Here is a 14,166-nt window from a genome sequence, read left to right on the forward strand (position 1 = left end):
CATACGTAGGGGTTTATCACCCTTCAGGGCCCACCCACACCCCACTAAGGAGACCCACACTGCCATAGAGACACATACAGATGCACATTCACAGTACAGAACCACTCCCTGGGGCATGCAAATAGCAGTCACACACGTATGTTGGCTGTGCGCACAACGGCCCTTGCCACTCCTTTTACGAATTGAGTGGGTGACGACAAAGCTACATGTCCAAGCTCCAACCTGCTGCCTGCGGTGACATGTCTGCATCTGAGGTACACAGCACAATGTAATGTCATAGGGCCCAGGGCCCACATTCATACCACAAGACAAAAGGGACACATGCAGATATCATGGTGAACTGGCTACGGGCACATGCCCCGGCCCCTTTATTGGCAGGGCCACATGTACAGTGACATGTGTGCTGGATGTGTGTGGGGTGAGTGTAACCATTCCACGTGGAATGTCTGGTTCTGGCAACCACTTGAACACTGGACACCAGCGCACCGGAAACAGAAAATACATGCAATAAAGAGTAAACTGCAGAGCAACATGGAGTGAGCCGGAGAATGTACCAGAGGACAGCCAACATGCAAACAGAAGTGTTCGTGGGTTGCAGTGCCCTAGGCTTTGGACACTGGAGATGAGCGCGCTCATGTGAAGAAACAGTCTTGGATTGTCTCTCTTCAATATATTCCTGATGCCGATGAGGTGGGGTGTGTTAGACCTGCATCATCTTCCCCATCAATGTCGCAGGGCCCCCACACTGTTTGAGGTGACATACCTGCGCTACTGCTCCACAACACATAACACAATCAGCAACAGACAATGGCCTGCGGTGCAGCGAGTCATGGCACCTGGAGTGCTGAGCAGGGTATCAGGACGATGATGGCATCGAAGACAGGCCTGAGCAACTCCGAAGTCTGTCAGGACCACCGCTTCAGCTCTGGCAGATGGCATTTGGAGGTGGTCCTTGCGGTGGTGGCGTGTGCCTCCTGCAGTGATGCGTCGTCTGGGCCATTCTGGACTCGCTTTGGTGTGTGAGCCCTGGTGGGATGCATTTGGGCTCGGAGGCTGCGTACAGCGCAGGGCCGCAGAGTAATGGCGTTGATGACCCCAAGGTCAACGCCTCAGGGGCCAGCTCATGTCTCTGGAGAAGAGGTCCCGGACAGGACCAGCACTGAGCCAGTGGCCCCGGATGCACTGCGGCAGGCACAGGCACCCAGCCACGGGGCGGTGACTTGTGGTACAGACAGATAGTTGCAAAAAACACAGTTGATGGACAGAATGTAGAACAATGTCATACATTCACCCCAGTACAAGGATCTGGGCCTAAATCCATCGTTTTTTTCCACTCCACACCACCCTGGGTTAGACACTGGCTATATGCAAATCAGCTCTGACCCTGTGCCTCATGGGAACAGTCCAGTCCGAACTACCAAGCCATGTCTTTCCCAGACCGGAATCAAGCATCCAAGGACCGGTTTCTGGCTATCAGCCTTCATTCAGCCTGGATAGCTTGACTCCAGTGGTGTGGAGAGCCAGGGACTCACGTCTGAGCATACCCAGCCCACTCGGGGTGAAAATTGCAAAAAAACACAGTTGATGGACAGAATGTAGAACAATGTCATACATTCACCCCAGTACAAGGATCTGGGCCTAAATCCATCGTTTTTTTGCACTCCACACCACCCTGGGTTAGACACTGGCTATATGCAAATCAGCTCTGACCCTGTGCCTCATGGGAACAGTCCAGTCCGAACTACCAAGCCATGTCTTTCCCAGACCGGAATCAAGCATCCAAGGACCGGTTTCTGGCTATCAGCCTTCATTCAGCCTGGATAGCTTGACTCCAGTGGTGTGGAGAGCCTGGGACTCACGTCTGAGCATACCCAGCCCACTCGGGGTGAAAATTGCAAAAAACACAGTTGATGGACAGAATGTAGAACAATGTCATACATTCACCCCAGTACAAGGATCTGGGCCTAAATCCATCGTTTTTTTGCACTCCACACCACCCTGGGTTAGACACTGGCTGTATGCAAACCAGCTCTGATCCTGTGCCTCATGGGAACAGTCCAGTCCGAACTACCAAGCCATGTCTTTCCCAGACCGGAATCAAGCATCCAAGGACCGGTTTCTGGCTATCAGCCTTCATTCAGCCTGGATAGCTTGACTCCAGTGGTGTGGAGAGCCTGGGACTCACGTCTGAGCATACCCAGCCCACTCTGGGTGAAAATTGCAAAAAACACAGTTGATGGACAGAATGTAGAACAATGTCATACATTCACCCCAGTACAAGGATCTGGGCCTAAATCCATCGTTTTTTTGCACTCCACACCACTCTGGGTTAGACACTGGCTATATGCAAATCAGCTCTGACCCTGTGCCTCATGGGAACAGTCCAGTCCGAACTACCAAGCCATGTCTTTCCCAGACCGGAATCAAGCATCCAAGGACCGGTTTCTGGCTATCAGCCTTCATTTAGCCTGGATAGCTTGACTCCAGTGGTGTGGAGAGCCTGGGACTCACGTCTGAGCACACCCAGCCCACTTGGGGTGAAAATTGCAAAAAACACAGTTGATGGATAGAATGTAGAACAATGTCATACATTCACCCCAGTACAAGGATCTGGGCCTAAATCCATCGTTTTTTTGCACTCCACACCACCCTGGGTTAGAATCTGGCTATATGCAAATCAGCTCTGACCCTGTGCCTCATTGGAACAGTCCAGTCCGAACTACCAAGCCATGTCTTTCCCAGATCGGAATCAAGCATCCAAGGACCGGTTTCTGGCTATCAGCCTTCATTCAGCCTGGATAGCTTGACTCCAGTGGTGTGGAGAGCCTGGGACTCACGTCTGAGCATACCCAGCCCACTCGGGGTGAAAATTGCAAAAAACACAGTTGATGGACAGAATGTAGATCAATGTCATACATTCACCCCGGTACAAGGATCTGGGCCTAAATCCATTGTTTTTTTGCACTCTACACCACCCTGGGTTAGACACTGGCTATATGCAAATCAGTTCTGACCCTGTGCCTCATGGGAACAGTCCAGTTCGAACTACCAAGCCATGTCTTTCCCAGACCGGAATCAAGCATCCAAGGACCGGTTTCTGGCTATCAGCCTTCATTCAGCCTGGATAGCTTGACTCCAGTGGTGTGGAGAGCCTGGGACTCACGTCTGAGCATACCCAGCCAACTCGGGGTGAAAATTGCAAAAAACACAGTTGATGGACAGAATGTAGAACAATGTCATACATTCACCCCAGTACAAGGATCTGGGCCTAAATCCATCGTTTTTTTGCACTCCACACCACCCTGGGTTAGACACTGGCTATATGCAAATCAGCTCTGACCCTGTGCCTCATGGGAACAGTCCAGTCCGAACTACCAAGCCAAGTACAGACAGATAGGCCATGCGACCTGAGCGGGTCACCATCACTGTCCAAGGTGTATGTCTCAGAGTGTTTCGGGGACAGTGGAAGGTGTCCTCCAGGGCAAGACGCCAAAAAGTTTCATTTTATCTGGAAGCAGCAAATGAAGGAGTGGAATGCGACAGCCTCATTGCCACCACCAATTCCGTATCAGCTACATGAGGATGAAAACTGCCCCCTAGTCCATAGGCTCAGACGTCACCACAGTTCGCGCAGAGAGTGTCCATGAATGTCGGGGAGCAGACTTAGTGGCACCGGGGCTGAGTGAGGGTGCAGTCTGCGATGATGTCGGGACACTGATATGAACTCCGCCATTGCTGAATCATGACTCTCGGACTTTGTGACCTACTGGACCGCAGTGTAGGCCGGAGGCAGCGGTCAGCATGGGCCATTCACCGAGTGTCGCCGGCATAGGTTGGTGGCCCCACCGGCCTGCGTAGTTCAGGTTCAGTGGCACCATGTATTCGGTCACCTACTTGACTGTGACCCGGCTTTCGTCCGGACTAAGTCGTCTCCCTGCGACCACTGGTGTGGACTCTGCCAATCGTGAATTGCGACTAGGTGCTGGATGTGAGACCTGGTGGTCCACAGGGTAGTCCTGGTCCCTCATCCGCGTGTCGCCATCTGGCATTGAACAGGGTTTGTGGCAGCACGTGTCGCCGGATGGTGTTGAACAGGGTTTGTGGCAGCACATGTCACCGGATGGCGTGGAACAGGGTTTGTGGTAGCACGTGTCGCCGGATGGCGTTGAACAGGGTTAGTGCCACCACGTGTCAAAATATGTGCATATGGAACTATGCCTCACAGATTGAAGGGAGTCTGGTGCTGTGGCCGCTGTCCCCGATTTGAGGCCAGGACACAGTTTCACATATGGGACCCACTGGGCCGCAGAGGACGCCGGTAGAATATGTCAACGAGGAAGGAGTAATGTGGGCCAGCGTCAGGGGGACAGTGGTGGCATGAAAGGCTAGCCGGGTTGCGGGCCCCGGGCTTGGAGGTTAAAAAGGCACGTGGTGGCCCCCCCATGTCACACGCCGGTGTCGGATGCAGATCAGTGTGGCCTGGCTGCGTAGGCTCGGGCCTGAAGGTTCGTGGCCACCTGGCCGGGATAAGGCAGGAGCGCAGGATCTCAGGCAACTCCGCTAATGATAACGGTATTGGCCTCGTGGTGGCGTGGGAGGCACCGCCCTGGCAGAGACGTTGGACTTTCTGGAAGAAGACTGCGCCCAGGGCTTTGTGCTTTTTATTCAAACCTCTATGCTGGCCTGGCGTATCCTGGGCCATCCCACTCCGCTCTCGCTTACGAGGGGGGCGTAACAGGCAACATGTCCACAAGGACCCCTACTGGCTGGGGTGACATGGTTGCATCTACTGTCCACTACACTTCATACACCAGAGGTGTATGTCGCCCTGGAGTTGGGTATGTTCTGCATACTGAGGTCTGTCCAACACTTTGTCGCCACTCTTGGCATTGTGTACTTTCCCAATCATGGTTCTACTGCATCCTTCACACATGCCTGGTTGCCTCCTCTCCCCACATTCGTCTATTGTGTGGCTGAGTCGCCATGCTGTTGATTGATCATGTTCATGGCTTTCCCAGGTTACCATTGTGAGTTGTTCTGTCGTGTCTGGTGGGTGGGCATGTTGTTGTGCATGTTAGCTGTGAACTTGTGACATGTGCAATGTCAGAGTTGTGTATTGCATGGTTGTGGATTTGAGGTGAGTAGGGTGTTAATTGGGAACTTGCCAAGGGGCTGTCAATTTCCCTTGGTCCCATCCTGGGAAGGCTGGCTGCTGATGGACTTTCGGAGGGCGAAGGGATCATGCACACTAGCTGCGTATTTGGAGGTGACATTGGTGTAGGTCCCACGCTGTTCTGATGTTGCCTGCACATTGATGTGTGACGTCTGCTTCCTGTTGTGCTGATTGTGTAGTGTGTCACCAGGAGGCACAGGTGGGAAATGTGTGCATTAGATTGCCCCCAACACATGCGTGCATCAGGTTATGGCATATGGTCCTTGCTTGGTCTCCAGCGGTTCCTGCGCATTGTGTTGGCCGTAAGTGGCCTGGGCTGCCAGGGTGATGGTGATGTCCAAGACTGGTGTAGGGGACTTGGATGTGGCTGGCTGTGAGACTCCGCTGACTATGGCAGGTGTTGGTTGGGGTGTGCCAGGGGCCAACAGGTTCCTGGTGCAGCACAGCCAGCAGGTTGGTGTGGGGTGGGATGCTGGTTGTCCGCTGTGTTGGTGCCATTGGCCTGTTGGGCAAGGTCGGCCAGGACGCGTAGGATGGTTGTCCCTTTCAGCCTGTAGTGGACAGTGACATTGTCAGATGTTGTGCCTGTGCAGCAGGTGTGTTTCCTGGGGGGCCCCTCTCTTTGTCTGTGCTGCCTCTGTGGTGGTCCGGGGGGTGCTGGGTGGGTTCTGTGACCCTCTTGGGTGTCCGGACTGCATGTTCAGTTGCTCCTTGGCATCTGTTGCCCTTCAGATGATGCCCTCGGCTGGGCTCCCTACTGTGATGCAGGCTGCCGTCCGACTTTACACCAGGTCAGAGCAGGTGTAAATTTCCTGCTGCTAATGCGCCTTATCTCGTATTTTGTGTTCTTATCGCTGATCTGTCTGATCGTTGTGAATGTTGAGGTGTGTTATTGTCGCGGGTTTTGCCACGGGAATGCCTACTCTGCATCTCATTAGCGATAGTTGCGGGGGTCCTCTGTGGCGATGTTTTTTGTGGCTGCTATCATGGGCAAACTGGGGCTGTGGGCTGTTAGTATCAGCTTGTGAATGGTGGGGTAAATTTATCACGACTTTAGCTGCGCTAAAGTGCCGTTAATTTAGCAATAGCTCCATGTGAATAACCCTGGGTGTAATACTACGCTACACTCGCGAGCGTGCATAGTTTGCGCTACTACGCACTACACGAATTACACATACCACAGTGTAAAAATGCATAGCGGGCCTTTTTTGCTTGCTCGCGGTACTCAATGCTAAGTTGGCGACTGCGAGCGAGCAAAATCAACATCCCGGCGATCCTTTTTCCTCATTCGCGAACAGCAACATCAAGTTGCCGATTACAAGCCTGAAAAGTAAACCTCCCGGCGAGATTCTTAATGTGGGGAGGTCAGGTTTCTCATCGCTTTTGCTCGTAACCGCTCAAGATGAGAAACTACCAGTCCGCGTTTAGAAAGCTGCCGCTCGAGTACAAATCTACTCGAGCGGCAGAAAATTACCGCTTGCACTGTGCAAGATGCCGTTTTTAATGATTGCACAGTGCGGACAAGCATCAGGCACTGTGCCATCAGTGCGAACAGCATTTTCCCTACCGCACTACGCAGTTCGCGTAGCTACGCGTAGCGTGCGAAGTGCACTTCGCGTAGCTACGCATAGCGCTACTATGCAAACTATGCCCAGGGTTTGTGAATATGCCCCTAAGAGACTTATTTAGAGTTTCGGGCAGAATTTAGGGTTCTATTGACTATTATGCACACGTAATACTGTGGACACCATGTTTTTGATAGAGTACACTGTCCCCTAAACACTAAGTAAGCCCCTTAGTCTGCCATTTCAGAATTGAAACTTATAACTTGTAAGTAATATCAAAAGGTAAGAGGTAGACACGAATGTTTCAAGGGATGTCAAGCTGTGGGAAACAGATGCCAAGTAAAGTGATGAGGTAGAAAGATGGGAGATCGACCAGTCTCAACGTAGTTTGGGGCCATGGATGTGGCACATCTTTTGCCCCTTACCCTTATTTGGCATCCATGCAGTTACACTCCTGTTAGGTTAGTGAACTCAACAGCTGGAGGTAACCACACTCGATCACCTGTGTTGCTATGCCTTGAAATGCGATGCGGAAGGAAAGTACAGAGGGAAAGCATAGACGGGAGAATGGCTCAAGTGATAAAGGTGAGGGAGAGGATGTGTTGACAGAGCAGGATTTAGGTGAGTGAGAGAGACAGGGAAGAAGTATAAGCGAGGAAACACTGATTGAATGAGAGAGATGAAGTCAGGAAGAGCTGAGGTGGAAGATAACCAGAGATTGAGGGTAGAAGAATTGAAATAAGATACTGTGGGGGAAATAAAATTGTGGAAGGAAAAAGAGATTAATAAGTGTCAGTGAGAAATGCAAGGGCAGGGTTTATTATTCACCTTCGAGTCAAGCATTTTATTTCACATCACTATGAGGCTGCATTACAGCAAAGAATATAACCTAGCCTCTGGAGTCCAGTGTCACTGTCTAATAGGAGATTAAGGAGGAAAACACTCCCTAGTTTTTGGATGAATGTGACTGGGTACAGATGGTACCAATATATATTCATTTCAATCTAAAGACCTGTATTTAATTTTTCACAGTAACCTTTTTATATATGTAATAATGGTTTGACGTTGAGTGAGATTTAAGGAAGTGTGTCTATTTTATTGAGTTTTTTTATGTTCTTCTATACATTTTACATTTATTATGGGCATTGTTATTCATTTTACTGACATCACTTCCTTTGTTGTCCTTTTGCACGAGAACGAGGTCGCTTTCTACTGTATAGTTCACTTGTTATGCACATCACTACTTTTTACAGCACTGGGATGAGAGGATGTGCAATGTCACTTCCGTCACCTCGGAGGGCGGCCATCATTAGTTTAATTTAGGCGCCTCCCCATCCACGTCTCGGGGCTCCAGGAGTCCCCTTACAGGGCGCGCTGGACACGTCATGTCCGGTGCGCCAGGAGATGCAGAGGGGTATTTAGCCCTCCCCCGCTATTGTTGGGTCTCTTTGCTGCCCGACACGCCGTCTCCCACCCTACCGCGTACTCGGCTTGGGGCAGGCAAGGGGGGTTTGAGGATGTTGTAATGTTTTTTCTCTGTGTTGCAGGCGGAGTTACAGGGCGATCTGGAAGCAGTCTGGGTACAGAAGGATACCTCTGCAAGAGCACAATAAGGGTGCCAGAGCCAAATCCCAGGAGCCTCAGGGGAGGGTCCTGGAACAATGACGTTGGCGCCCTGTTAGTCTTTCGGGTGGTTGTGGGCCTGAACAACCGGGAGCTTGCCTTGCTACCCTCCGCCCTGAAAGGGGCGCGAGTAATAAAGGACCAATGTGTCACGTGATCCAGTAAGGGGATCACACCTATAAGGGTAGCGCTGATTGGGTTTTCCACAGTAGCGTGATCCAGTAAGGGGATCATCCCTATAAGGGCAGCACTGATTGGGTTTTCCACAGTGCTTGGCTCATCAGGCGGGCAGGGTAGCATAGGTTAGTACGGCTACCTGCCCTTGGATCGCCCGTAAGATAACCCACCATAATTTGCATACTGTTGTATGTAATAAACCTGCAGCCATAATTTTCTCCAAATAAAAAGTTGTGTGGTGTATTTATTTATGCATGCCTTTTCTACTTTGGTGCGGGTGGGGATCATCCTGCGCTGATAATGCAACTAGTGTAATGTCACTTCCTACCATAACATTAACAATGCTACTGTGTTTTTTTCAGCCAAGGTTGTTGACGCTGTATTTCTATTGTCAACAGCGGACATCGTTATAGGGTTTCGCTGCTTGCACAGATAGTTAAAGGAGTATTGTCCGATACTAAATTTGCCAAGAAAATATGTTTGGCAAAATACATATTTTACATTACTTTTGAGTTCGCTCACGCGATGAACTTTATTTCAACAATGTTAAGCAGCTTGCACAAGAATGGAATACCTACAAACGGTGTTCAATAGACCTCATTGTAAGATAGCCCCTCCCCCCCTTTACATTTAGGTGAGGACAGTGCCTATGGGAGCCTCCCTTAGTACAATGATGTGGCCAATAGAACCTTGACCTTTTGTCATTCTGTGGCATAATGCCGGAACAGTAAATAATAAAGAGTTTTAAGAAACTGCTATTTTATTAATTAAAAAAGCTGTATACGTGCACCTAATGGATGGAAATGCACGACCCCCAACGCAAGTAAAATTATTTTTTTTAAAAAGACTTCCGCTGTAGATACGTTCTTGAATCCCCCTAAAATGTTAATTTCTGGAGATCTACATTTGGCAGCACAGACTAATAGCAGAATGTACCCATCTGCAATAAAGTTACCACTTTGCATTACTTATCGAAAACTCGACTTGACCTTGCAGACGGACAAATATTTCCCACCATGGACCAATTTGAAGGATAAATAGCATAACACTCCAAAATAAACACTGCTTGTTCAAGAATGTACTGCTTTAGATTCAGTTCTGAAAGTACAAGATGCTGAAATTTAAAAAAAATAGTGTTATTCGGTTTAAATTGTGTGTGCGCGTGCCACACAAACTTCTTGAATAAAAATGAAGGGCAGCTGAGATTTTCAAAAACATCTGCTATAAAGATAATATGGCAAAAGCAGGCCCACTAGTGATGGGGTTATAGAGCGAAGAAAGACGTGTTCTATAGTAGTGTCTGTGTAACCAACCCTGTTATTAAGGGCCCCCTCCTTCGGTGACAGATAACTCGACTTTAGAGAAGAGAAGAACCAGGGCAGTTGTGCTGCCCTAACAAATGTTTGATGACATTCAAGGAACTTTATATCTATATGATAACTATGCGTACAGTTGATTTATCACAAACTTTTTCAATGTTTCTGGCTAACCTTGCTTATCCCTAGTGGTCTTGATATTGTAAAGTCCAATGGAGGTTTTGGCTGGTATTTTGCTAGCTCATCAGACATAACAAAACGCCCTTTTAAACTGTGAGAACACCCAAAGAGCAGCCCATAATGCAGGGTGGTTCCCCCCTGAATACAATCCATTCAGTACCTCATAATTGGGAATATTCGGCTGGCTGTGTAGTAGGACTGCACCACAGAATAATGAGAATAGGAATATTGTGGTGTCATAATAGCGTATAAAAAATACCGAGGGACAAAATATCAAAAGGTAAGTGTATTAAAAGGAGGTACAGCTTTACTATTCTTAACTCCACCTCTAGTACCTTGTAGATATATATATTATAGCAAGGTACATATGTGTGAAGTTGTGTATAGAAAATCTATACTTACGTTGAATTCAATGTTTTATCCCTCAATAGTTTATCTTTGATATTAAGGTCCCTACTCGATATTTAGGAGGCCCCCTTTTAGTTGGGTGAGCACGTGGCATGTTATGATGTGGATGTTGTCCACTGTGCGGACACATTGCATGTACCACAGATTGAAGGCTTTTTGCTTTCCAGCTAAGTTCTTTTTGCCCATCCTGTCTTAGTCTCTGTTTGATTTATGGACTACACTCTACATTCAACCCATAGAGTGTCACTACAATGACACCTGGCTAAAATGCTTTTCCTGCCTGTGGAGCTTCTATGTACAGAAAAGGTGAAACTTACTTGACGTGTCTGATTTGCGACTTTGACCATGTGTTACTCCCCCTTCCTTTAATGTGGGAAGCCATGGAAATACCATTGGATGTGATCCCTCCACTCCTGGGTCACTGCCATAAAGCAAATGAATATTATGAGTTTTACCTTTCAATTGACCATAGCTTCCTGCCAGTACCCTCAGTTGTAGATAGGTGTTAGTCCTCTGAAATTAGAACCTTTCAACAATGTCTCCTCCTTGGGGAGTGGGAGAGGCTCTGCAGCATCAGCTGGAAGGACAGATAATAAAAGGAATTTCATCAGTAAGGAAAGATCGTACGCATATGATTGGAGGAGAAAGCCTATCCTGTTTGGATGGCCAGTAGTTAGGCTGCAGTTATCTTTCCAGCGAAGTGTCCAGGAAAGTAGTGGAATGCTCAGAGAGCAGTGGCTATGAATGGGAGGACAAGTACAAAGCCCAGCTTACTAAGACATGCTTAGAGGACAACAGAATGAGGAAACCTGACTGGAAATGACAGGACATGCAGCCCAGATGACCTGGACTGAACTTCAGAATAAGATCAAAATCTACGTCACCATAGGAACACAAAAGGCCAAATACTGAAATATTTGAGACTTCCACTGTACCTAAGACTCCTTTGGTGTATTGTGTTGACAAGGTCTGGCCAAATTGAGCTCGGAACTATTGGAAGCATGGTCCTAATACATAAAAGTGGTGCGATCTTGTGATTTGAAGGTATGGTAGATGTAATATCGGTAAATCGTTGGCAGAATAACATGTGACACAAAAAGTGTGACCCAAATGTTGTCTAAAAAATATCACCCCATTGGAGTTAAGAATAGATACTCCATATTAAAGAGACTCTATTTTTGTATTTGTTATGTAGGACATAATATTTATGTCAGATGATATATCTGCATATAATATTCAGACATAAACCAGTATGGTGACATTCTAACTTTCAATAATGGTACCCTTTTTTCAGACACCCAACTGTGTGAACATTGTGATTGATACCATCCATTTTCAATTGTAAACAATAACAAGGGAACCAGCAAGGTAAGTAAGGACCTTGGGTATTAATTCTTAAACATAAACAGTGGTCCTTAAATGATCAGATTTAAATCACAATAAATATAGACCGGAATCAGAACTATATTGTACATGTCCGGCCGGACAGTAATTTTAATGATATCAACGATTGGACAACCGAAGTTAAGACCATCAATATAGTGGGACACAGTCCTGTATCTTCTGTATCCTGTAAGGTATGTACTCCCAGGTTGAGTATGCTTCCTACAATGGTGGGAAAAAACACACAGTGTTTTTAAATACTCCTCACACTAACTCTTAATACCCCTTTCTGTCAGTTTATGGTGTAAACTCAGAAGAGGCTGGCCTAGTGATGTTAGTTACTGGTGTAAAACCAGAGTTTGCTGATAAAATGTGTTTAAACAGGATCTTGGGATTCAATTTGAGTGTCAGGTGGGCGGTAGGTGTCCAAGGGCCACCTAAATGAGCGATGTGTACGCACCCATTGTACGTATATCCATAAGTACTAGAGATCCTACATGGTCTAAAAAGACCACTGTAGTGTCTGTCACGAGCCTGATGGACAGGTTAGCCGTGTGGGCCCAGTTCTCAGAGTGAAGGTTACGCACATTCCATACTGAGGACACTTCTTACGTAAACTGGTTCCATGGTATTTCATCATTCAGCCTATCGATGTGTGTTCCAAGATGGAACACCACCGTTGTTCTTTTTTAAACAAGCCATTCTCGCTATTTAGTTGTTCAATTGTGGTCCACTTCAGGGTCCCAATTCTGTGATTGTGGGTTAGATAGTGGGTCGACATCTTAGTTGTGCTTCTCCCGCAACGAATGTTGCTCCTGTGCTCCCCAATACGAACTTTGAAGGGTCTCTTCCTATGTATTCCAGGCCACATGGGCAGGTGATCATATAGACAACATTCTTGCTGTTGCAATTCGTGAAACTTCTTTGCTCCTACTCACTACCATTCCTGAATTTGAAATGCCTACTCCTGTAGGTCAGGTGGCATGTGCTGCAGTTGCCACACGGATGATGTCTCTGCATTGGTGGCAATAGTAGGCCGTCGGTCTTGTTGGTGCGCGTTTCCTTGGTCTGGTATGGACAAGCATGTCCTTCAAATTCTTTCCTCTTTTGTGGGAAAACATAGGTTTAGGGAAGTTCAGTTGGCAACTGTTGAGGAGTCTCCAGTGCTTATTGACAATCTTGGTGATCTGATTCGAATGGGTGTTGAAAGTGGTGACACAGATAGGTCGTTCCTCTTGTTCGACTGTCACCCTGTTCTCCAACAGTGACTCTCTGTTGTTGTTTCTTGCCCTCTTCATAGCCCTGTCGATGCGTCATTTAGGGTAATTCCATTTTAAGAGTTTCGATTGTAAGTCAGATGCCTGACTCCTGTAATCATGTAATTCCGTGCAAATCCTCCGGAGGTGAAGAAATTGTCCATAGGGAAGGTTCTCCCTCAGATGGTGGGGATGGAAGCTATTATACAGAAGTAGGCTTTCTTTGCTGTAGGTTTGAAATGTGTCGTAGTTTTCAAAGTACCCTCATCTGGGTAAATGTTGAGATCCAGAAATACTAAATTGTCTTTTTATATGTATATTGACAATTACTTTTAGGATTCTGTTTAAAAGAAGGTTGGCAGACTAGTGTTAGTCTTTCCCCAAGTGTCTATCCCCTTCCAGATACTTCTTAACTCATATCCGGCCACAAAGCAGAGACGCTACTACACACAGCAGCGCAGCGTCCACCGCACGTCACCGGAACACCAACCAGGAAACATCGGAGGTTAGCGCTCCAAACTATGTAGCCTTTCGGCAAAACACAGATGTAAACAATTACGCTCTTAACTTAGAGCAGGAACAATAATTAAGAGGCATATTTAAGACCCTACCCGAACGTGCTTCATTGTCCAGTGGAGCCACGGGGAGGCAAGACAAGGGGGGGCAGTGTCCCAGGAGGCGTGAGTACGGCATAGTCGGTGGTCATTCGTGCGGTTGAGTCTTTGTTTCTGGACGAGACAATCACTTTAGAAACAAACTTGCCTATCTATTTCTCTAGGTTGCAACTATAGGCACCCCTCACACCCGTTACAGACTCATGAGGCGTTTTTACATTTGAAAACAAAGTAGGTTATCCTTTTCCAACCGAGATGCACCTTTCCCTGAAAAACACTATATAGCTATGTGTTTTACTGGACAGATGTGACAATACCCTACGGACCGGATAGACCGGGTCCTTTTGCTTAGAGTTTGTGGGTGATGTTTCATGTGTGTCAGTCTTTGTTAAATGTTTTTTTCCCTCCGATAAACAGCGGGACACATCAGCATCACGCTGCACTGTGCATTAACGATAAGGAGTATATATT

The sequence above is a fragment of the Lissotriton helveticus genome, chromosome 4_1 (genome assembly GCF_964261635.1).
Source record: "Lissotriton helveticus chromosome 4_1, aLisHel1.1, whole genome shotgun sequence".
Lineage (NCBI taxonomy): Eukaryota > Metazoa > Chordata > Amphibia > Caudata > Salamandridae > Lissotriton > Lissotriton helveticus.